Genomic DNA, 23,473 nt, shown 5'->3' on the forward strand with positions numbered 1-23,473 from the left:
ATCTACATTAGATATAATGTAATATACTGATCCCTTCCCACAGATCAAGGTAGCTACATTTAATAACAATATCATTATTACTACATCTATATTAGATATAATGTAATACACTAATCCCTGCCCACAGATCAATGTATATTTAATGGCTATATCGTTATTACTATATCTACATTAGATATAATGTAATATACTGATCCCTGTCCACAGATCATTGTACCTACATTTAATAACAATATCATTATTACTATTTCTACATTAGATATAATGTAATATACTGATCCCTGCCCACAGATCAAGGTACCTACCTTTAATAACAATATCATTAGTACTATATCTACATTAGATATGATGTAATATACTGATTCCTTCCCACAGATCAAGGTATCTACATTTATTAACAATATCATTATTACTATATCTGCACTAAATATAATGCAATATACGGATTCCTTCCCACAGATCAATGTACATTTAATAACAACATCATTCCTACTATATCTACCTTGGATATAATGTAATATACTGATCCCTTCCCACAGATCAATGCACATATAATAGCAAAATCGTTATTACTATATCTACATTAGGTATAATGTAATGTATTGATTACATCCAACAGATCATTGTACATTTAATAACATCATTCATGCTATAGCTAAATTGGATATAATGTAATATACTGATTCCTTCCCACAGATCAAGGTAGCTACATTTAATAACAATATCATTATTACAATATCTACATGAGATATGATGTAATATACTAATCCCTGCCCACAGATCAATGTATATTTAATAGCGATATCATTATTACTATATCTACATTAGATACAATGTAATATACTGATCCCTGCCCACAGATCATTGTACCTACATTTAATAAGAATATCATTATTACTATATCCACATCACATATAATGTAATATACGGATTACTTCCCACAGATCAATGTACATATAATAGCAATGTCGTTATTGCCATATCTACATTAGGTATAATGTAATATACTGATCCCTCCTCACAGATCTATGTACCTACATTTCATAAGAATATCATTATTACTATATCTACATTAGATATAATGAAATATACTGATCCCTGCCCACATATCAAGGTACCTACCTTTAATAACAATATCATTAGTACTGTATCTACATTAGATATAATGTAATATACTGATCCCTTCCCACAGATCAAGGTAGCTACATTTAATAACAATATCATTATTACTACATCTATATTAGATATAATGTAATATACTGATCCCTGCCCACAATTCAATGTACCTATATTTAGTAACAATATCATTATTACAATATCTACATGAGATATGATGTAATATACTAATCCCTGCCCACAGATCAATGTATATTTAATAGCGATATCATTATTACTATATCTACATTAGATACAATGTAATATACTGATCACTGTCCACAGATCAAGGTGCCTACATTTAATAACAATATCATTATTACTTCATCTACATTAGATATAATGTAATATACTGATCCCTGCCCACAGATCAATGTACCTACATTTAATAACAATATCATTAGTACTATATCTACATTAGATATAATGTAATATACTGATTCCTTCCCACAGATCACGGTATATTTAATACCGATATCATTATTGCTATATCTACATTAGATATAATGTAATATACTGATTCCTCCCCACAGATCAAGGTATCTGCATTTAATAACAATGTCATTATTACTGTATCTACACTAGATGTAATGCAATATACGGATTCCTTCCAACAGATCAAAGTACATTTAATGACATCATTCATGCTAAAGCTAAATTGGATATAATGTAATATACTGATCCCTGCCCACAGATCATGGTACCTACCTTCAATAACAATATCATTAGTACTATATCTACACTAGATATAATGTAATATACGGATTCCTTCCCACGGATCAATGTACATTTAATAACAACATCATTCATACTATATCTACATTGGATATAATGTAATATACTGACCCCTTCCCACAGGTCAATGTACATATAATAGCAAAATCGTTATTACTATAACTACATTAGATATAATGTAATATATCTAGTCCTTTCCTCAGATCAATGTACATTTAATATGGATATCATTATTACTATTTCTACATTAGATATAATGTAATATACTGATCCCAGCCCACAGATCAAGGTACCTACCTTCAATAACAATATCATTATTACTATATCTACATTAGATATAATGTAATATACTGATCCCTTCCCACAGATCAAGGTAGCTACATTTAATAACAATATCATTATTACTACATCTATATTAGATATAAAGTAATATACTGATCGCTGCCCACAATTCAATGTACCTATATTTAATAACAACATCATTCATACTATATCTACATGAGATATGATGTAATACACTAATCCCTGCCCACAGATCAATGTATATTTAATAGCGATATCATTATTACTATATCTACATTAGATATAATGTAATGTACTGATCACTGTCCACAGACCAAGGTGCCTATATTTAATAACAATATCAGTATTACTACATCTACATTAGATATAATGTAATATACTGATCCCTGCCCACAGATCATTGTACCTACACTTAATAAGAATATCATTATTACTATATCCACATCACATATAATGTAATATACGGATTACTTCCCACAGATCAATGTACATATAATAGCAATGTCGTTATTGCCATATCTACATTAGGTATAATGTAATATACTGAACCCTCCTCACAGATCTATGTACCTACATTTCATAAGAATATCATTATTACTATATCTACATTAGATATAATGTAATATACTGATCCCTGCCCACTTATCAAGGTACCTACCTTTAATAACAATATCATTAGTACTATATCTACATTAGATATAATGTAATATACTGATCCCTCCCCACAGATCTATGTACCTACATTTCATAAGAATATCATTATTACTATATCTACATTAGATATAATGTAATATACTGATCCCTTCCCACAGATCATTGTATCTACATTTAATAACAATATCATTAGTACTATATGTACATTAGATATGATGTAATATACTGATTGCTTCCCACGGATCAAGGTATCTACATTTATTAACAATATCATTATTACTATATCTGCACTAAATATAATGCAATATACGGATTCCTTCCCACAGATCAATGTACATTTAATAACATCATTCCTACTATATCTACCTTGGATATAATGTAATATACTGAACCCTTCCCACAGATCAATGCACATATAATAGCAAAATCGTTATTACTATATCTACATTAGGTATAATGTAATGTATTGATTACATCCAACAGATCATTGTACATTTAATAACATCATTCATGCTAAGGCTAAATTGGATATAATGTAATATACAGATCCCTTCCCACAGATCAAGGTAGCTACATTTAATAACAATATCATTATTACTATATCTACATGAGATATGATGTAATATACTAATCCCTGCCCAGAGATCAATGTATATTTAATAGCGATATCATTATTACTATATCTACATTAGATATAATGAAATATACTGATCCCTGCCCACATATCAAGGTACCTACCTTTAATAACAATATCATTAGTACTATATCTACATTAGATATAATGTAATATACTGATCCCTTCCCACAGATCAAGGTAGCTACATTTAACAACAACATCATTCATACTATATCTACATTGGATATAATGTAATATACTGATCCCTTCCCACAGATCAATGTACATATAATAGCAAAATCGTTAATACTATATCTACATTAGGTATAATGTAATGTATTGACTACATCGCACAGATCATTGTACATTTAATAACATCATTCATGCTATAGCTAAATTAGATATAATGTAATATACTGATCCCTTCCCACAGATCAAGGTAGCTACATTTAATAACAATATCATTATTACTACATCTACATTAGATATAAAGTAATATACTGATCCCACCCCACAGATCAATGTACATGGAAATAACAATATCATTATTACTATTTCTACATTAGATATAATGTATTACACTGATTCCTTCCCACAGATCAATGTATCTACATTTAATAACAATATCATTATTACTATATCTACATTAGATATAATGTAATATACTGATCCCTTCCCACAGGTCAAGGTAGGTACATTTAATAACAATATCATTAGTACTATATCTACATTAGATATAATGTAATATACTGACCCCTGCCCACAGTTCAATGTACCTATATTTAATAACAACATCATCCATACTATATCTACATGAGATATGATGTAATATACTAATCCCTGCCCACAGATCAATGTATATTTAATAGCGACATCATTATTACTATATCTACATTAGATATAATGTAATATACTGATTCCTTCCCACAGATGAAGGTATCTACGTTTGATAACAATATGATTATTACTATATCTACATTAAATATAATGCAATATACGGATTCCTTCCCACAGATCAATGTACATTTAATAACAGCATCATTCATACTATATCTACCTTGGATATAATGTAATATACTGGTCCCTTCCCACAGATCAGTGTACACATAATAGCAAAATCGTTATTACTATATCTACATTAGGTATAATGTAATGTATTGACTACATCCTACAGATCATTGTACATTTGATAACATCATTCATGCTATAGCTAAATTGGATATAATGTAATATACTGATCCCTTCCCACAGATCAAGGTAGCTTCATTTAATAACAATATCATTATTACAATATCTACATGAGATATGATGTAATATACTAATCCCTGCCCACAGATCAATGTATATTTAATAGCGATATCATTATTACTATATCTACATTAGATACAATGTAATATACTGATCACTGTCCACAGATCAAGGTGCCTACATTTAATAACAATATCATTATTACTTCATCTACATTAGATATAATGTAATATACTGATCCCTGCCCACAGATCAATGTACCTACATTTAATAACAATATCATTAGTACTATATCTACATTAGATATAATGTAATATACTGATTCCTTCCCACAGATCACGGTATATTTAATACCGATATCATTATTGCTATATCTACATTAGATATAATGTAATATACTGATTCCTCCCCACAGATCAAGGTATCTGCATTTAATAACAATGTCATTATTACTGTATCTACACTAGATGTAATGCAATATACGGATTCCTTCCAACAGATCAAAGTACATTTAATGACATCATTCATGCTACAGCTAAATTGGATATAATGTAATATACTGATCCCTGCCCACAGATCATGGTACCTACCTTCAATAACAATATCATTAGTACTATATCTACACTAGATATAATGTAATATACGGATTCCTTCCCACGGATCAATGTACATTTAATAACAACATCATTCATACTATATCTACATTGGATATAATGTAATATACTGATCCCTTCCCACAGGTCAATGTACATATAATAGCAAAATCGTTATTACTATAACTACATTAGATATAATGTAATATATCTAGTCCTTTCCTCAGATCAATGTACATTTAATATGGATATCATTATTACTATTTCTACATTAGATATAATGTAATATACTGATCCCAGCCCACAGATCAAGGTACCTACCTTCAATAACAATATCATTATTACTATATCTACATTAGATATAATGTAATATACTGATCCCTTCCCACAGATCAAGGTAGCTACATTTAATAACAATATCATTATTACTACATCTATATTAGATATAAAGTAATATACTGATCGCTGCCCACAATTCAATGTACCTATATTTAATAACAACATCATTCATACTATATCTACATGAGATATGATGTAATACACTAATCCCTGCCCACAGATCAATGTATATTTAATGGCTATATCCTTATTACTATATCTACATTAGATATAATGTAATATGCTGATCGCTGTCCACAGATCATTGTACCTACATTTAATAACAATATCATTATTACTATTTCTACATTAGATATAATGTAATATACTGATCCCTGCCCACAGATCAAGGTACCTACCTTTAATAACAATATCATTAGTACTATATCTACATTAGATATGATGTAATATACTGATCCCTTCCCACAGATCAAGGTAGCTACATTTAATAACAATATCATTATTACTATATCTACATTAGATATAATGTAATATACTGATCCCTTCCCACAGATCAAGGTAGGTACATTTAATAACAATATCATTAGTACTATATCTACATTAGATATAATGTAATATACTGATCCCTTCCCACAGATCAAGGTAGGTACATTTAATAACAATATCATTATTACTACATATACATTACATATAAAGTAATATACTGATCCCTGCCCACAGTTCAATGTACCTATATTTGATAACAACATCATCCATACTATATCTACATGAGATATGATGTAATATACTAATCCCTGCCCACAGATCAATGTATATTAAATAGCGACATCATTATTACTATATCTACATTAGATATAATGTAATATACTGATTCCTTCCCACAGATGAAGGTATCTACGTTTAATAACAATATGATTATTACTATATCTACATTAAATATAATGCAATATACGGATTCCTTCCCACAGATCAATGTACATTTAATAACAACATTATTCATACTATATCTACCTTGGATATAATGTAATATACTGATCCCTTCCCACAGATCAGTGTACACATAATAGCAAAATCGTTATTACTATATCTACATTAGGTATAATGTAATGTATTGACTACATCCTACAGATCATTGTACATTTGATAACATCATTCATGCTATAGCTAAATTGGATATAATGTAATATACTGATCCCTTCCCACAGATCAAGGTAGCTACATTTAATAACAATATCATTATTACAATATCTACATGAGATATGATGTAATATACTAATCCCTGCCCACAGATCAATGTATATTTAATAGCGATATCATTATTACTATATCTACATTAGATACAATGTAATATACTGATCACTGTCCACAGATCAAGGTGCCTACATTTAATAACAATATCATTATTACTACATCTACATTAGATATAAAGTAATATACTGATCCCTGCCCACAGTTCAATGTACCTACATTTAATAACAACATCATTCATACTATATCTACATGAGATATGATGTAATATACTAAGCCCTGCCCACAGATCAATGTACATATAATAACGATATGATTATTACTATTTCTACATTAGATATAATGTAATATACTGATCCCTGCCCACAGATCACGGTACCTACCTTTAATAACAATATCATTAGTACTATATCTACATTAGATATAATGTAATATACTGATTCCTTCCCACAGATCAAGGTATCTACATTTAATAACAATATCATTATTACTGTATCTACACTAGATATAATGCATTATACGGATTCCTTCCTACAGATCAAGGTACCTACCTTTAATAACAATATCATTAGTACTATATCTACCTTAGATATAATGTAATATACTGATCCCTTCCCACAGATCAAGGTAGCTACATTTAATAACAATATCATTATTACTACATCTACATTAGATATAAAGTAATATACTGATCCCTGCCCACAGTTCAATGTACCAATATTTAATAACAACACCATTCATGCTATATCTACATGAGATATGATGTAATATACTAATCCCTGCCCACAGATCAATGTATATTTAATAGCGATATCATTATTACTATATCTACATTAGATATAATGTAATATACTGATCCCTGTCCACAGATCAAGGTACCTACCTTTAATAACAATATCAATAGTGCTATATCAACAATGGATATAATGTAATATACTGATCCCTTCCCACAGATCGAGGTAGCTACATTTAACAACAACATCATTCATACTATACCTACATTGGATATAATGTAATATACTGATCCCTTCCCACAGATCAATGTACATATAATAGCAAAATCGTTATTACTATATCTACATTAGGTATAATGTAATGTATTGATTACATCCTACAGATCATTCTACATTTAATAACATCATTCATGCTATAGCTAAATTGGATATAATGTAATATACTGATCCCTTCCCACAGATCAAGGTATCTGCATTTAATAACAATAGCATTATTACTATATCTACACTAGATATAATGCAATATACGGATTCCTTCCTACAGGTCAATGTACATATAATAGCAAAATCGTTATTACTATAACTACATTAGATATAATGTAATATATCTAGTCCTTTCCTCAGATCAATGTACATTTAATATGGATATCATTATTACTATATCTACATTAGATATAATGTAATATACTGATCCCTTCCCACAGATCAAGGTAGCTACATTTAATAACAATATTATTATTACTACATCTACATTAGATATAAAGTAATATACTGATCCCTGCCCACAATTCAATGTACCTATATTTAATAACAACATCATTCATACTATATCTACATTAGATATAATGTGATATACTGATTCCATCCCACAGATCAAGGTATCTGCATTTAATAACAATAGCATTATTACTATATCTACACTAGATATAATGCAATATACGGATTCCTTCCTACAGGTCAATGTACATATAATAGCAAAATCGTTATTACTATAACTACATTAGATATAATGTAATATACTGATCCCTGCCTACAGATCAAGGTACCTACCTTCAATAACAATATCATTATTACTATATCTACATTAGATATAATGTAATATACTGATCCCTGCCCACAATTCAATGTACCTATATTTAATAACAACATCATTCATACTATATCTACATTAGATATAATGTGATATACTGATTCCATCCCACAGATCAAGGTACCTACCTTTAATAACAATATCATTAATACTATATCTACATTAGATATAATGTAATATACTGATTCCTTCCCACAGATCAAGGTATCTACATTTAATAACAATATCATTATTACTATATCTACATTAAATATAATGCAATATACGGATTCCTTCCCACAGATCAACGTACATTTAATAACAACATCATTCATACTATATCTACCTTGGATATAATGTAATATACTGATCCCTTCCCACAGATCAGTGTACATATAATAGCAAAATCGTTATTACTATATCTACATTAGGTATAATGTAATGTATTGACTACATCCTACAGATCATTGTACATTTGATAACATCATTCATGCTATAGCTAAATTGCATATAATGTAATGTACTGATCCCTTCCCACAGATCAAGGTAGCTACATTTAATAACAGTATCATTATTACAATATCTACATGAGATATGATGTAATATACTAATCCCTGCCCACAGATCAATGTATATTTAATAGCGATATCATTATTACTATATCTACATTAGATACAATGTAGTATACTGATCACTGTCCACAGATCAAGCTGCCTACATTTAATAACAATATTATTATTACTACATCTACGTTAGATATAATGTAATATACTGATCCCTGCCCACAGATCAATGTACCTACGTTTAATAAGCATATCATTAGTACTATATCCACATTACATATAATGTAATATACTGATTACTTCCCACAGGTCAATGTACATATAATAGCAATATCGTTATTGCCATATCTACATTAGGTATAATGTAATATACTGATCCCTCCTCACAGATCAATGTACCTACATTTCATAACAATATCATTATTACTATATCTACATTAGATATAATGTAATATACTGATCCCTTCCCACAGATCAAGGTAGGTACATTTAATAACAATATCATTAGAACTATATCTACATTAGATATAATGTAACATACTGATCCCTTCCCACAGATCAAGGTAGGTACATTTAATAACAATATCATTATTACTACATATACATTACATATAAAGTAATATACTGATCCCTGCCCACAGTTCAATGTACCTATATTTAATAACAACATCATCCATACTATATCTACATGAGATATGATGTAATATACTAATCCCTGCCCACAGATCAATGTATATTTAATAGCGACATCATTATTACTATATCTACATTAGATATAATGTAATATACTGATTCCTTCCCACAGATGAAGGTATCTACGTTTAATAACAATATGATTATTACTATATCTACATTAAATATAATGCAATATACGGATTCCTTCCCACAGATCAATGTACATTTAATAACAACATCATTCATACTATATCTACCTTCGATATAATGTAATATACTGATCCCTTCCCACAGATCAGTGTACACATAATAGCAAAATCGTTATTACTATATCTACATTAGGTATAATGTAATGTATTGACTACATCCTACAGATCATTGTACATTTGATAACATCATTCATGCTATAGCTAAATTGGATATAATGTAATATACTGATCCCTTCCCACAGATCAAGGTAGCTACATTTAATAACAATATCATTATTACAATATCTACATGAGATATGATGTAATATACTAATCCCTGCCCACAGATCAATGTATATTTAATAGCGATATCATTATTACTATATCTACATTAGATACAATGTAATATACTGATCACTGTCCACAGATCAAGGTGCCTACATTTAAACACAATATCATTATTACTACATCTACATTAGATATAATGTAATATACTGATCCCTGCCCACAGATCAATGTACCTACATTTAATAACAATATCATTAGTACTATATCTACATTAGATATAATGTAATATACTGATTCCTTCCCACAGATCACAGTATATTTAATACCGATATCATTATTGCAATATCTACATCAGATATAATGTAATATACTGATTCCTCCCCACAGATCAAGGTATCTGCATTTAATAACATTCTCATTATTACTATATCTACACTAGATATAATGTAATATACGGATTCCTTCCCACGGATCAATGTACATTTAATAACAACATCATTCATACTATATCTACATTGGATATAATGTAATATACTGATCCCTTCCCACAGGTCAATGTACATATAATAGCAAAATCGTTATTACTATAACTAGATTAGATATAATGTAATATATCTAGTCCTTTTCTCAGATCAATGTACATTTAATATGGATATCATTATTACTATTTCTACATTAGATATAATGTAATATACTGATCCCTGCCCACAGATCAAGGTACCTACCTTCAATAACAATATCATTAGTACTATATCTACATTAGATATAATGTAATATACTGAGTACTTTCCTCAGATCAATGTACATTTAATATGGATATCATTATTACTATTTCTACATTAGATGTAATGCAATATACTGATCCCTTCCCACAGATCAAGGTACCTACCTTTAATAATAATATCATTAGTACTATATCTACATTAGATATAATGGAATATACTGATTCCTTCCCACAGATCAAGGTATCTACATTTAATAACAATATCATTATTACTATATCTACATTAAATATAATGCAATATACGGATTCCTTCCCACAGATCAATGTACATTTAATAACAACATCATTCATACTATATCTACCTTGGATATAATGTAATATACTGATCCCTTCCCACAGATCAGTGTACATATAATAGCAAAATCGTTATTACTATATCTACATTAGGTATAATGTAATGTATTGACTACATCCTACAGATCATTGTACATTTGATAACATCATTCATGCTATAGCTAAATTGGATATAATGTAATGTACTGATCCCTTCCCACAGATCAAGGTAGCTACATTTAATAACAGTATCATTATTACAATATCTACATGAGATATGATGTAATATACTAATCCCTGCCCACAGATCAATGTATATTTAATAGCGATATCATTATTACTATATCTACATTAGATACAATGTAGTATACTGATCACTGTCCACAGATCAAGGTGCCTACATTTAATAACAATATTATTATTACTACATCTACGTTAGATATAATGTAATATACTGATCCCTGCCCACAGATCAATGTACCTACGTTTAATAAGAATATCATTAGTACTATATCCACATTACATATAATGTAATATACTGATTACTTCCCACAGGTCAATGTACATACAATAGCAATATCGTTATTGCCATATCTACATTAGGTATAATGTAATATACTGATCCCTCCTCACAGATCAATGTACCTACATTTCATAACAATATCATTATTACTATATCTACATTAGATATAATGTAATATACAGATCCCTTCCCACAGATCAAGGTAGGTACATTTAATAACAATATCATTAGTACTATATCTACATTAGATATAATGTAATATACTGATCCCTTCCCACAGATCAAGGTAGGTACATTTAATAACAATATCATTATTACTACATATACATTACATATAAAGTAATATACTGATCCCTGCCCACAGTTCAATGTACCTATATTTAATAACAACATCATCCATACTATATCTACATGAGGTATGATGTAATATACTAATCCCTGCCCACAGATCAATGTATATTTAATAGCGACATCATTATTACTATATCTACATTAGATATAATGTAATATACTGAATCCTTCCCACAGATGAAGGTATCTACGTTTAATAACAATATGATTATTACTATATCTACATTAAATATAATGCAATATACGGATTCCTTCCCACAGATCAATGTACATTTAATAACAACATCATTCATACTATATCTACCTTGGATATAATGTAATATACTGATCCCTTCCCACAGATCAGTGTACACATAATAGCAAAATCGTTATTACTATATCTACATTAGGTATAATGTAATGTATTGACTACATCCTACAGATCATTGTACATTTGATAACATCATTCATGCTATAGCTAAATTGGATATAATGTAATATACTGATCCCTGTCCACAGATCAAGGTATCTACATTTAATAACAATATCATTATTACTATATCTACACTAGATAAAATGGAATATACGGATTCCTTCCAACAGATCAATGTACATTTAATAACAACATCATTCATACTATATCTACATTGGATATAATGTAATATACTGATCACTTCCCACAGGTCAATGTACATATAATAGCAAAATCGTTATTACTATAACTACATTAGATATAATGTAATATACTGAGTCCTTTCCTCAGATCAATGTACATTTAATATGGATATCATTATTACTATTTCTACATTAGATATAATGCAATATACTGATCCCTGCCCACAGATCAAGGTACCTACCTTTAATAACAATATCATTAGTACTATATCTACATTGGATATAATGTAATATACTGATTCCTTCCCACAGATCAAGGTATATTTAATACCGATATCATTATTGCTATATCTACATTAGATATAATGTAATATACTGATCCCTGTCCACAGATCAAGGTACCTACATTTAATAACAATATAATTATTACTATATCTACATTAGATATAATGTAATATACTGATTCCTCCCCACAGATCAAGGTATCTGCATTTAATAACAATATCATTATTACTGTATCTACACTAGATGTAATGCAATATACGGATTCCTTCCAACAGATCAAAGTACATTTAATAACATCATTCATGCTACAGCTAAATTGGATATAATGTAATATACTGATCCCTTCCCACAGGTCAAGGTAGCAACATTTAATAACAATATCTTTATTACTATATCTACACTAGATATAATGTGATATACGGATTCCTTCCCACGGATCAATGTACATTTAATAACAACATCATTCATACTATATCTACATTGGATATAATGTAATATACTGATCCCTTCCCACAGGTCAATGTACATATAATAGCAAAATCGTTATTACTATAACTAGATTAGATATAATGTAATATATCTAGTCCTTTCCTCAGATCAATGTACATTTAATATGGATATCATTATTACTATTTCTACATTAGATATAATGTAATATACAGATCCCTGCCCACAGATCAAGGTACCTACCTTCAATAACAATATCATTAGTACTATATCTACATTAGATATAATGTAATATACTGATGCCTTCCCACAGATCAAGGTAGCTACATTTAACAACAACATCATTCATACTATACCTACATTGGATATAATGTAATATACTGATCCCTTCCCACAGATCAATGTACATATAATAGCAAAATCGTTATTACTATATCTACATTAGGTATAATGTAATGTATTGATTACATCCTACAGAGCATTCTACATTTAATAACATCATTCATGCTATAGCTAAATTGGATATAATGTAATATACTGATCCCTTCCCACAGATCAAGGTAGCTACATTTAATAACAATATCATTATTACTATATCTACATGAGATATGATGTAATATACTAATCCCTGCCCACAGATCAACGTATATTTAATAGCGATATCATTATTACTATATCTACATTAGATATAATGTAATGTACTGATCACTGTCCACAGATCAAGGTGCCTACATTTAATAACAATATCATTATTACTACATCTACATTAGATATAAAGTAATATACTGATCCCTGCCCACAGATCAATGTACCTACCTTTAATAAGAATATCATTATTACTATATCCACATTACATATAATGTAATATACGGATTACTTCCCACAGATCAATGTACATATAATAGCAATGTCGTTATTGCCATATCTACATTAGGTATAATGTAATATACTGATCCCTCCTCACAGATCAATGTACCTACATTTCATAAGAATATCATTATTACTATATCTACATGAGATATAATGTAATATACTGATCCCTGCCCACATATCAAGGTACCTACCTTTAATAACAATATCATTAGTACTATATCTACATTAGATATAATGTAATATACTGATCCCTTCCCACAGATCAAGGTAGGTACATTTAATAACAATGTCATTATTACTACATATACATTACATATAAAGTAATATACTGATCCCTGCCCACAGTTCAATGTGCCTATATTTAATAACAACATCATCCATACTATATCTACATGAGATATGATGTAATATACTAATCCCTGCCCACAGATCAATGTATATTTAATAGCGATATCATTATTACTATATCTACATTAGATATAATGTAATATACTGGTACCTGTCCACAGATCATTGTATCTACATTTAATAACAATATCATTAGTACTATATGTACATTAGATATAATGTGATATACTGATTCCTTCCCACAGATCAAGGTATCTGCATTTACAAACAATAGCATTATTACTATATCTACACTAGATATAATGCAATATACTGATCCCTTCCCACAGATCAAGGTACCTACCTTTAATAACAATATCATTAGTACTATATCTACATTAGATATAATGTAATATACTGATCCCTCCTCACAGATCAATGTACCTACATTTCATAACAATATCATTATTACTATATCTACATGAGATATAATGTAATATACTGATCCCTGCCCACATATCAAGGTACCTACCTTTAATAACAATATCATTAGTACTATATCTACATTAGATATAATGTAATATACTGATTCCTTCCCACAGATCAAGGTATCTACATTTAATAACAATATCATTATTACTATATCTACATTAAATATAATGCAATATACGGATTCCTTCCCACAGATCAATGTACATTTAATAACAACATCATTCATACTATATCTACCTTGGATATAATGTAATATACTGATCCCTTCCCACAGATCAGTGTACATATAATAGCAAAATCGTTATTACTATATCTACATTAGATACAATGTAGTATACTGATCACTGTCCACAGATCAAGGTGCCTACATTTAATAACAATATTATTATTACTACATCTACGTTAGATATAATGTAATATACTGATCCCTGTCCACAGATCGTTGTACCTACATTTAATAACAATATCATTATTACTATTTCTACATTAGATATAATGTAATATACTGATCCCTGTCCACAGATCAAGGTACCTACATTTAATAACAATATAATTATTACTATATCTACATTGGATATAATGTAATATACTGATTCCTCCCCACAGATCAAGGTATCTGCATTTAATGACAATATCATTATTACTGTATCTACACTAGATATAATGCAATATACGGATTCCATCCAACAGATCAATGTACATTTAATAACATCATTCATGCTACAGCTAAATTGGATATAATGTAATATACTGATCCCTTCCCACAGATCAAGGTAGCTACATTTAATAACAATATCTTTATTACTCTATCTACACTAGATATAATGTAATATACGGATTCCTTCCCACGGATCAATGTACATTTAATAACAACATCATTCATACTATATCTACATTGGATATAATGTAATATACTGATCCCTTCCCACAGGTCAATGTACATATAATAGCAAAATCGTTATTACTATAACTACATTAGATATAATGTAATATATCTAGTCCTTTCCTCAGATCAATGTACATTTAATATGGATATCATTATTACTATTTCTACATTAGATACAATGTAGTATACTGATCACTGTCCACAGATCAAGGTGCCTACATTTAATAACAATATTATTATTACTACATCTACGTTAGATATAATGTAATATACTGATCCCTGCCCACAGATCAATGTACCTACATTTAATAACAATATCATTAGTACTATATCCACATTACATATAATGTAATATACTGATTACTTCCCACAGGTCAATGTACATATAATAGCAATATCGTTATTGCCATATCTACATTAGGTATAATGTAATATACTGATCCCTCCTCACAGATCAATGTACCTACATTTCATAACAATATCATTATTACTATATCTACATTAGATATAATGTAATATACTGATCCCTTCCCACAGATCAAGGTAGGTACATTTAATAACAATATCATTAGAACTACATATACATTACATATAAAGTAATATACTGATCCCTGCCCACAGTTCAATGTACCTATATTTAATAACAACATCATCCATACTATATCTACATGAGATATGATGTAATATACTAATCCCTGCCCACAGATCAATGTATATTTAATAGCGACATCATTATTACTATATCTACATTAGATATAATGTAATATACTGATTCCTTCCCACAGATGAAGGTATCTACGTTTAATAACAATATGATTATTACTATATCTACATTAAATATAATGCAATATACGGATTCCTTCCCACAGATCAATGTACATTTAATAACAACATCATTCATACTATATCTACCTTCGATATAATGTAATATACTGATCCCTTCCCACAGATCAGTGTACACATAATAGCAAAATCGTTATTACTATATCTACATTAGGTATAATGTAATGTATTGACTACATCCTACAGATCATTGTACATTTGATAACATCATTCATGCTATAGCTAAATTGGATATAATGTAATATACTGATCCCTTCCCACAGATCAAGGTAGCTACATTTAATAACAATATCATTATTACAATATCTACATGAGATATGATGTAATATACTAATCCCTGCCCACAGATCAATGTATATTTAATAGCGATATCATTATTACTATATCTACATTAGATACAATGTAATATACTGATCACTGTCCACAGATCAAGGTGCCTACATTTAAACACAATATCATTATTACTACATCTACATTAGATATAATGTAATATACTGATCCCTGCCCACAGATCAATGTACCTACATTTAATAACAATATCATTAGTACTATATCTACATTAGATATAATGTAATATACTGATTCCTTCCCACAGATCACAGTATATTTAATACCGATATCATTATTGCAATATCTACATCAGATATAATGTAATATACTGATTCCTCCCCACAGATCAAGGTATCTGCATTTAATAACATTCTCATTATTACTATATCTACACTAGATATAATGTAATATACGGATTCCTTCCCACGGATCAATGTACATTTAATAACAACATCATTCATACTATATCTACATTGGATATAATGTAATATACTGATCCCTTCCCACAGGTCAATGTACATATAATAGCAAAATCGTTATTACTATAACTAGATTAGATATAATGTAATATATCTAGTCCTTTTCTCAGATCAATGTACATTTAATATGGATATCATTATTACTATTTCTACATTAGATATAATGTAATATACTGATCCCTGCCCACAGATCAAGGTACCTACCTTCAATAACAATATCATTAGTACTATATCTACATTAGATATAATGTAATATACTGAGTACTTTCCTCAGATCAATGTACATTTAATATGGATATCATTATTACTATTTCTACATTAGATGTAATGCAATATACTGATCCCTTCCCACAGATCAAGGTACCTACCTTTAATAATAATATCATTAGTACTATATCTACATTAGATATAATGGAATATACTGATTCCTTCCCACAGATCAAGGTATCTACATTTAATAACAATATCATTATTACTATATCTACATTAAATATAATGCAATATACGGATTCCTTCCCACAGATCAATGTACATTTAATAACAACATCATTCATACTATATCTACCTTGGATATAATGTAATATACTGATCCCTTCCCACAGATCAGTGTACATATAATAGCAAAATCGTTATTACTATATCTACATTAGGTATAATGTAATGTATTGACTACATCCTACAGATCATTGTACATTTGATAACATCATTCATGCTATAGCTAAATTGGATATAATGTAATGTACTGATCCCTTCCCACAGATCAAGGTAGCTACATTTAATAACAGTATCATTATTACAATATCCACATGAGATATGATGTAATATACTAATCCCTGCCCACAGATCAATGTATATTTAATAGCGATATCATTATTACTATATCTACATTAGATACAATGTAGTATACTGATCACTGTCCACAGATCAAGGTGCCTACATTTAATAACAATATTATTATTACTACATCTACGTTAGATATAATGTAATATACTGATCCCTGCCCACAGATCAATGTACCTACGTTTAATAAGAATATCATTAGTACTATATCCACATTACATATAATGTAATATACTGATTACTTCCCACAGGTCAATGTACATACAATAGCAATATCGTTATTGCCATATCTACATTAGGTATAATGTAATATACTGATCCCTCCTCACAGATCAATGTACCTACATTTCATAACAATATCATTATTACTATATCTACATTAGATATAATGTAATATACTGATCCCTTCCCACAGATCAAGGTAGGTACATTTAATAACAATATCATTAGTACTATATCTACATTAGATATAATGTAATATACTGATCCCTTCCCACAGATCAAGGTAGGTACATTTAATAACAATATCATTATTACTACATATACATTACATATAAAGTAATATACTGATCCCTGCCCACAGTTCAATGTACCTATATTTAATAACAACATCATCCATACTATATCTACATGAGGTATGATGTAATATACTAATCCCTGCCCACAGATCAATGTATATTTAATAGCGACATCATTATTACTATATCTACATTAGATATAATGTAATATACTGAATCCTTCCCACAGATGAAGGTATCTACGTTTAATAACAATATGATTATTACTATATCTACATTAAATATAATGCAATATACGGATTCCTTCCCACAGATCAATGTACATTTAATAACAACATCATTCATACTATATCTACCTTGGATATAATGTAATATACTGATCCCTTCCCACAGATCAGTGTACACATAATAGCAAAATCGTTATTACTATATCTATATTAGGTATAATGTAATGTATTGACTACATCCTACAGATCATTGTACATTTGATAACATCATTCATGCTATAGCTAAATTGGATATAATGTAATATACTGATCCCTGTCCACAGATCAAGGTATCTACATTTAATAACAATATCATTATTACTATATCTACACTAGATAAAATGGAATATACGGATTCCTTCCTACAGATCAATGTACATTTAATAACAACATCATTCATACTATATCTACATTGGATATAATGTAATATACTGATCACTTCCCACAGGTCAATGTACATATAATAGCAAAATCGTTATTACTATAACTACATTAGATATAATGTAATATACTGAGTCCTTTCCTCAGATCAATGTACATTTAATATGGATATCATTATTACTATTTCTACATTAGATATAATGCAATATACTGATCCCTGCCCACAGATCAAGGTACCTACCTTTAATAACAATATCATTAGTACTATATCTACATTGGATATAATGTAATATACTGATTCCTTCCCACAGATCAAGGTATATTTAATACCGATATCATTATTGCTATATCTACATTAGATATAATGTAATATACTGATCCCTGTCCACAGATCAAGGTACCTACATTTAATAACAATATAATTATTACTATATCTACATTAGATATAATGTAATATACTGATTCCTCCCCACAGATCAAGGTATCTGCATTTAATAACAATATCATTATTACTGTATCTACACTAGATGTAATGCAATATACGGATTCCTTCCAACAGATCAAAGTACATTTAATAACATCATTCATGCTACAGCTAAATTGGATATAATGTAATATACTGATCCCTTCCCACAGGTCAAGGTAGCAACATTTAATAACAATATCTTTATTACTATATCTACACTAGATATAATGTGATATACGGATTCCTTCCCACGGATCAATGTACATTTAATAACAACATCATTCATACTATATCTACATTGGATATAATGTAATATACTGATCCCTTCCCACAGGTCAATGTACATATAATAGCAAAATCGTTATTACTATAACTAGATTAGATATAATGTAATATATCTAGTCCTTTCCTCAGATCAATGTACATTTAATATGGATATCATTATTACTATTTCTACATTAGATATAATGTAATATACTGATCCCTGCCCACAGATTAAGGTACCTACCTTCAATAACAATATCATTATTACTATATCTACATTAGATATAATGTAATATACTGATCCCTTCCCACAGATCAAGGTAGCTACATTTAATAACAATATCATTATTACTACATCTACATTAGATATAAAGTAATATACTGATCCCTGCCCACAATTCAATGTACCTATATTTAATAACAACATCATTCATACTATATCTACATGAGATATGATGTAATACACTAATCCCTGCCCACAGATCAATGTATATTTAATAGCTATATCGTTATTACTATATCTACATTAGATATAATGTACTATACTGATCCCTGTCCACAGATCATTGTACCTACCTTTAATAATAATATCATTATTACTATTTCTACATTAGATATAATGTAATATACTGATCCCTGCCCACAGATCAAGGTACCTAACTTTACTAACAATATCATTAGTACTATATCTACATTAGATATAATGTGATATACTGATTCCTTCCCACAGATCAAGGTATCTGCATTTAATAACAATAGCATCATTACTATATCTACACTAGATATAATGCAATATACGGATTCCTTCCTACAGGTCAATGTACATATAATAGCAAAATCGTTATTACTATAACTACATTAGATATAATGTAATATACTGAGTCCTATCCTCAGATCAATGTACATTTAATATGGATATCATTATTACTATTTCTACATTAGATATAATGTAATATACTGATCCCTGCCCACAGATCAAGGTACCTACCTTTAATAACAATATCATTAGTACTATATCTACATTAGATATGATGTAATATACTGATTCCTTCCCACAGATCAAGGTATCTACATTTATTAACAATATCATTATTACTATATCTGCACTAAATATAATGCAATATACGGATTCCTTCCCACAGATCAATGTACATTTAATAACAACATCATTCCTACTATATCTACCTTGGATATAATGTAATATACTGATCCCTTCCCACAGATCAATGTACATATAATACCAAAATCGTTATTACTATATCTACATTAGGTATAATGTAATGTATTGATTACATCCAACAGATCATTGTACATTTAATAACATCATTCATGCTAAGGCTAAATTGGATATAATGTAATATACTGATCCCTTCCCACAGATCAAGGTAGCTACATTTAATAACAATATCATTATTACTATATCTACATGAGATATGATGTAATATACTAATCCCTGCCCACAGATCAATGTATATTTAATAGCGATATCATTATTACTATATCTACATTAGATATAATGTAATGTACTGATCACTGTCCACAGATCGAGGAGCCTACATTTAATAACAATATCAGTATTACTACATCTACATTAGATATAATGTAATATACTGATCCCTGCCCACAGATCATTGTACCTACATTTAATAAGAATATCATTATTACTATATCCACATCACATATAATGTAATATACGGATTACTTCCCACAGATCAATGTACATATAATAGCAATGTCGTTATTGCCATATCTACATTAGGTATAATGTAATATACTGATCCCTCCTCACAGATCTATGTACCTACATTTCATAAGAATATCATTATTACTATATGTACATTAGATGTAATGTAATATACTGATCCCTTCCCACAGATCAAGGTACCTACCTTTAATAACAATATCATTAGTACTATATCTACATTAGATATAATGTAATATACTGATCCCTTCCCACAGATCAAGGTAGCTACATTTAACAACAACATCATACATACTATATCTACATTGGATATAATGTACTATACTGATCCCTTCCCACAGATCAATGTACATATAATAGCAAAATCGTTAATACTATATCTACATTAGGTATAATGTAATGTATTGACTACATCGCACAGATCATTGTACATTTAATAACATCATTCATGCTATAGCTAAATTAGATATAATGTAATATACTGATCCCTTCCCACAGATGAAGGTAGCTACATTTAATAACAATATCATTATTACTATATCTACATGAGATATGATGTAATATACTAATCCCTGCCCACAGACCAATGTATATTTATAAGCGATATCATTATTACTATATCTACATTAGATATAATGTAATATACTGATCCCTGTCCACAGATCAAGGTACCTACATTTAATAACAATATAATTATTACTATATCTACATTGGATATAATGTAATATACTGATTCCTCCCCACAGATCAAGGTATCTGCATTTAATGACAATATCATTATTACTGTATCTACACTAGATATAATGCAATATACGGATTCCATCCAACAGATCAATGTACATTTAATAACATCATTCATGCTACAGCTAAATTGGATATAATGTAATATACTGATCCCTTCCCACAGATCAAGGTAGCTACATTTAATAACAATATCTTTATTACTCTATCTACACTAGATATAATGTAATATACGGATTCCTTCCCACAGATCAATGTACATTTAATAACAACATCATTCCTACTATATCTACCTTGGATATAATGTAATATACTGATCCCTTCCCACAGATCAAGGTATCTGCATTTAATAACAATAGCATTATTACTATATCTACACTAGATATAATGCAATATACGG

This window comes from Osmia lignaria, chromosome 10 (genome assembly GCF_051020975.1).
Source record: "Osmia lignaria lignaria isolate PbOS001 chromosome 10, iyOsmLign1, whole genome shotgun sequence".
In the NCBI taxonomy this organism is placed as follows: Eukaryota; Metazoa; Arthropoda; class Insecta; order Hymenoptera; family Megachilidae; genus Osmia; species Osmia lignaria.